A 6800-nucleotide genomic window follows, 5' to 3' on the forward strand; every position below is an offset into this window, starting at 1 on the left:
GCCTGCCAGGTATCTTCGAGCGGACACGACAGTCAATGTACTGCGTGTATACAGCCTAATGGTCGCGCATTCGAGCAGTTCCTGTGAATGCCACTGATGTAATTATCATGCTAAACTACCTTCTGTGTAAATCGTCCCTAGGATCAGAAATTGCCTTCAGGGACCATATGTACCATTACAAAATATATTTGTTTTGATGTTCTCTACCTCCTGTATTATTTTGAACGAATAGTTTCGGAACACCCTGTGTGTGTGTGTGTGTATATATATATATATATATATATATATATATATAGGCCTATAGTGCACTGTGATATATTTTTCATCTTAGGATAAAAATTACTTATAATCAGATATCAATTTACTTTATTCATCATAAGGTTAAGATTCTAATTCATTTTTTATGTATACCGGTACCTAATTAATATTAGCAATATTTTATATTTCACTTGGCTTCAATCAGACCTTTTCCCGAAATTGTAGACCATTTTTCAGCAGAGCGTTGCCCAGGGTACACCAACTTGGCAGTAGGTCTAAGACATTGAGAAAACTCAAATTAGCTCAGAAGGAAGTTGTATTGCATTGGATCCCAGGACATTGTCAAATTTCTGGCAATGAAGAGGCAGATGCATTGCGAAAAAAGCTGCCATGCTCACTAGCTGCTTCAAATAAGTAACATCATACCACTCCTCTAAACTCTACATAAAGAAGCAAACGAAGGAACAATACCTCATGAGTTTAGAATCAAACAATACAACCAAACCCTGGAAGACTTCCTTACATGACACACCTGACTGGACAAGACAAGAAGCTGTTCCGAAGTTCCGGCTCCAAACTGGACACGACATTCTTGCCAAACATCTGTATCGGTTTGGGTTACTTCAAATGCCCATCTGCAAAGCTCTGTAATCTGGATGAAGTAATGTACAGGGACCACTTAATGCGCTCCCCGGCTCTTCGCAAAAAATATTGGGAAGCCAGGATTAAGATAATGAATCAGATGGACAATTGATGACTATTTGTTAATCTTCCGTGCCATTAGAGATATAAATAAATAAATATTTTATATTTCTGATCCTAGAATATGCCATTAGGAAAGTTCAGGATAACACAGAGGGTTTGGAATTGAATGGGTTACATCAGCTTCTTGTCTATGCAGATGACGTGAATATGTTAGGAGAAAATCCACAAACGATTAGGGAAAACGCGGAAATTCTACTTGAAGCAAGTAAAACGATAGGGTTGGAAGTAAATCCCGAAAATACTAAGTATATGATTATGTCTCGTGACCAGAATATTTTACGAAATGGAACTATAAAAATTGGAAATTTATCTTTCGAAGAGGTGGGAAAATTCAAATATCTTGGAGCAACAGTAACAAATATAAATGACACTCAGGAGGAAATTAAACGTAGAATAAATATGGGAAATGCCTGTTATTATTCAATTGAGAAGCTTTTGTCTTCTAGTCTGCTGTCAAAAAATCTGAAAGTTAGAATTTATAAAACAGTTATATTATCGGTTGTTCTGTATGGCTGTGAAACTTGGACTCTCACTTTGAGAGAGGAACAGAGATTGAAGGTGTTTGAGAATAAGGTTCTTAGGAAAATATTTGGGGCTAAGAGGGATGAAGTTACAGGAGAATGGAGAAAGTTACACAACACAGAACTGCACGCTTTGTATTCTTCACCTGACATAATTAGGAACATTAAATCTAGACGTTTGAGATGGGCAGGGCATGTAGCACGTATGGAGGAATCCAGAAATGCATATAGAGTGTTAGTTGGGAGACCGGAGGGAAGAAGACCTTTAGGGAGTCCGAGACGTAGATGGGAAGATAATATTAAAATGGATTTGAGGGAGGTGGGATATGGTGGTAGAGACTGGATTAATCTTGCTCAGGATAGGGACCAATGGTGGGCTTATGTGAGGGCGGCAATGAACCTCCGGGTTCCTTAAAAGCTAGTAAGTAAGTAAGTATGTTTCTAAGCAAGATCTTTGACGTAGATCTACACTTTCATCTGCAGTTCCTTCCATTTTTTGAAATAACTGGTTTGAAATTAACTTTAGCTGTCAATGACTTGAAGATTTTTGCATAGAGAATTTATGGGCTGTAAGTACTACGTAATTATATGATGACGTTGAACACTACATTCACTTGCTTTTTACGTACATTTGACTTTGTCAAGAGAAAAGTAAATATTCTATCTGAATACGGGTCCGCCACTTTACTTTTTATGGCATAATTTGTGACTTCAAGAAGTCAAGATACTTTATATGACTTAACACCTGACTTCAGCAACTGTAAAGGAGAAATATGATGTGATAATAATGTTCTTTCAACACGTACTTGATCACTCTGTAGACTGGGATAAAGACACCATGCTATAGGCTCAATATTTCTTGTCTTTGCTTGAATTGTTTCAGACTTGTTTCTTTCTCTTCTCTCTAATATTCTTCAGGTAAAAAGCTTGGATATTGCATACTGTGCTCAGAAAACTGGAAAAAATAAGGAACATAATTTCAGGAAAACTTCTCAAGAAGTCCCAAAAAGAAAAGATGATGTACCATGTCTCATCTACACAACATGTCAGAAATTAGAAACGTCTCTTCGTGGACATTTTAGATAATATATTAATTCAAGTAAAGAATATACTTCTGTCAATGGGAAAACTTGAATTCTTTTGCTTACTGAATGGAAACATTATATGATACATACGACAAAAAATTTCCAGAACTACTGCGTAACAACAGACACCATCGTGCCCGTACAGAAATTGCCAACCTGCTAAGAAACAGAGGATGGGAAGTATATGAGGAGATTCATTGTGTGTCTGAAGATGATTCTCATAGAAGAGTCGATATCATTGCCATCAATAGAAGAACCCAGAAAGCGATGGTCTTAGACCCTACGATTTGCTTTGAACGAGACACGAATCAAGCACTGCAGATTAATGATGACAAGCGAGCTAAATATGTACCTTGTCTCCCATACCTCAGTGAAAAATATGGCATTTCGCTTTACAACTGGGATGTTACAGGCTTTCTATTTGGAGCGAGGGGTTGTTTACCAAAATTTGCATGTAATATCCTTAAAGCCTTTAAAATTCCCTTTTATGAGGTTCAGAAGATTGTAATGGAAATTCTGAAGGCCTCTCTTCAAATTTTACACTATCATCTATATGTTAACACGTAAATTTTTGTTTAATGTACAAATCGAATCATTATTTTGCTCATTTCATTTCCCTTTATCTTTTATATTTTGTTACTTCCGGATCCCAGTGGTCAACCTCACTTGAGGACGGATGATTTGAAATCTTAGTAGTTAATCCTTTGGAATGCAATATGTAAATTTTTTGACGTCATTCATTTGAGAAATAAATTGCCTCTTCTCTATTGTTCGCAAGAATTTAAAAGTAAGACTGCTTGAGTTGATTAGGTTTTTGGGTTAAAACGGCCTCCAAGAGCGGCTGAAAGATGTATAAACTTGTTAAATTCACTGCCACAATTTCTTGTACAACAGGTAGAACTGAAAGAAAATTTTATGCAAATGGGAGGATGAAAAACATATCGGTACTGCAGGGTAACTCAAGTATAAGAAAGATTATAGTCGCTAGCAGTGTAGTCGTTTGAGTAAACTTTACTAGACTTTAAAATTTGACCGATGTTTTATGATGATGGGATAGAGAAGTTTATTCAAAAGAACAGGAGGGAAGACTTTATCCTCAAGTGAAAGATTGCTATGATGACTCATCACTAGAGCTCGGAAATCCATGCAAATGCGTGCTTTTATATAAGCTTGTTACGCATCTCAAATTTTGAAAATATTCATTTTATGACATCGATTTCAAATAACTGTACCTTTTACATACATGTTTGCATGTTTTGGCCTTTTTTTGGGGGGGGAGTAAATTTATGCATAATGTATATTTTGAAGATTTCAGAGCTAATGGCATAAATATATTGAGACTTTTATGATTTTTTCTACCTTTAGTGCTTATATTAACATGCATAATAGTGCCCTTTATAAATGTTGCATCGTAGAATCTGCTATTTCCACTGTGTTTGCCTATTGAGAAAAAAAATAAAAGAATGCTACCATTGATATGGTTTCGTGACGATCTGCCTGACAACAAGTCTTTAGACTTTCTGGTAAACCCTTCCTTCCTTACACTGGAATTTCCAACCCCCAACTCCCGCTCATTACAAGCCAGAAGTCAAAATATTGAAGAAAAGGAAGCTAGAAGCAGCATGCTTGCAAACTGAAATTTAGTATACTTTTGTGTCGAATGTAAAGTGTTCCTGTAGCTTCTGTTAAAACTGCAAGAGGAGATCTTTTGTCAAAATAAATCGCGGGATAGGAATTTCTAAAGTTGGGCGGTGATGTAGTTTATTGTGATTGTTCTAACAAAGACCTAAGCCCTTTTGTATTTTGGGGCGTTACGCTGCAAAGTCGAAAGGTCGCGGGTTCGATTCCCGATGGTCATGGTCATGCGGAAATGTAAGACAATTCGACCTCACTTTGTCCCAAATTTCCTCACTTAAGTATACACCTGTCACTTCTTGTGACGTAGAAATATCATTTTCTGTGTTCAAGAATGTGCTTCAGATAAGAACATGAACTTAAGTGAAGAAAAGTTTGAGAAATTAGATGTAATACGTTGTTTAAAAATGAAATATAAATGTAGCGTAATATAGAACTCATTTGATACCGGTACTTAACAATTTTTACTGTTTTTGCTCTTAATTGTGCACGTTTTGTCATATGATAATGTATGAATGTTTTAAGATTTGATAGTGCATGGAAATCCGGGTTCTACTCATCACCTTCCAATAACTATTCCGTTGAATTTAACATGTATATGGACATTTCAAGTCTAAATTGACTTAACATGTTAACTGAGTATGTTGAATTTAACACTTTCAACATGTTGGCGTGTTTTCCAGCAGAAATGGAAAACATGTCAAGTCAATTCATTTGCTCGTGCAGCGTCGGTACAGTTCGGCAAAGTTCGTACAGTATCCATAGCAACAACTATAAGTTCCGATTTTGTGGCGCGTATCTTGATCATTTTTATACTATCATTGGTCCTTGGTGTTGGCTGTAAGTTGTTCGAAGTAATGGAGTGGACGAAAGAAGATACATTAGAATAAAATTAATGCCCTGATGGAAAGGCCTTGTTTGTGGGATGTGTCTGCAAAAGAATACACGGGCAAAACTAAGAAGGCCGACTGTTTTAGAGAACTGGAATTATTATTTAATTGTTCTCGAGAATACAATAGAGAGTTTTCGCACTCTCGTCGTACGCTAAACGTTAATGCTATGTTGACGTCAGTAATGGTCGTATTTGGTTATGTATGTTAACGTTCGTAAAACTTCGGAAAGAATAATTATACGATATTACCCACTCCTTTAACATCTATCATGTCGTAGGTCCTATGATAATCAATCGCGCTGTAATTTTTTAAATTGAGATGAAACGGCTGCTCTTAAATTGTGTATTTCTTTGATGTAACAGGAAGTATTTTTGCAGCACTATATTAAAATCGTGTTCTGACATTCTCAGCAAGTTTTTGAATCCAAATCGATACTGAATTCAAGTTTAAGTTCGTTTAGAATGTATCTTGGAAATGGCTGCTCTTAAATTGTGTATTTCTTTGATGTAACAGGAAGTATTTTTGCAGCACTATATTAAAATCGTGTTCTGACATTCTCAGCAAGTTTTGAATCCAAATCGATACTGTATTCAACTTTAAGCTCGTTTAGAATGTATCCTGCATAGTGTCTTTTACTAAGATATTGCAGCATCCACATTCTCATTTTCTTCCTTTTCGAGGCCTTGTAACAAGCAATAGAGGCAATTACAAAAGTCAGATCATCATCTGAGTCCATTGCCCAAGGTTTGAAAATAAAACACTATCGGTCTTACTAATAAAAGCTCTATATACAGACGTTTAACTGTCTTATACTTATACAATGAGTAGCTCGTTTATAAGTCGTGTGTAAATTCCTTACTAATAATCACTACATACGTCGTGTATAACAGTATAACTGTTACACAGCTACGTCATAGTTTCGTCATTACTTCGTTACGAAAGGCAATAGAATATCTGAGGTTCTCTACTGGATCCGGTAGAGCGCTCTAGTGTGGCGTGGTGTGGCGTGTTAAATATCGATAGTACAACTGGCTCTAATCGATTACCACACTACATTTTGGTCAAAGAGTACAAGCTACAGCAATATTATTCTAATAATTCTATGATCTTTGGTTTGTTTTTCTGTGGTTACAAGGTAAACACCATCATAAAATGACAGTCGATACGAACAGCTGTTAAAGGGGCGGCCATTTTTTCCCTATATACAACGCTTAAACAAGCGGTTTCGTGTATATAACTACTGCAAAGCAATTCCCATTGTATAGTTACAGCCTCTTTATACGTCCATAGCTTATTCACGGTTTATTAGTAACGTTTTCTGTCTCAACTCTGCATAAGTCTCGTATAAAAACTATACACGGTTTATTAGTAAGACTGTATCTGTATTAAAATCTCATAGACTTTATGGTGGATTACGCAAAGAAAGTCAAGTTTAACATGTGTAACAGTGTGGACAAAGTGTTAAATGAAATTAGCATTAACAAGTTCAACATGTTGGGATATTAACGGTAAACAATTTAACATGTTGTTAAATGTTTAATAGTGGAGACGCGCCTTTAGATTGTGTAATACAAACATGTGTATAGTATTAAGTTCTCTGTAGCCGCCTTGAAGCTAAGTTTTTTTTTTCTCTCTCTCTTTTG

This window comes from Periplaneta americana, chromosome 16 (genome assembly GCF_040183065.1).
Source record: "Periplaneta americana isolate PAMFEO1 chromosome 16, P.americana_PAMFEO1_priV1, whole genome shotgun sequence".
Classification (NCBI taxonomy): Eukaryota; Metazoa; Arthropoda; class Insecta; order Blattodea; family Blattidae; genus Periplaneta; species Periplaneta americana.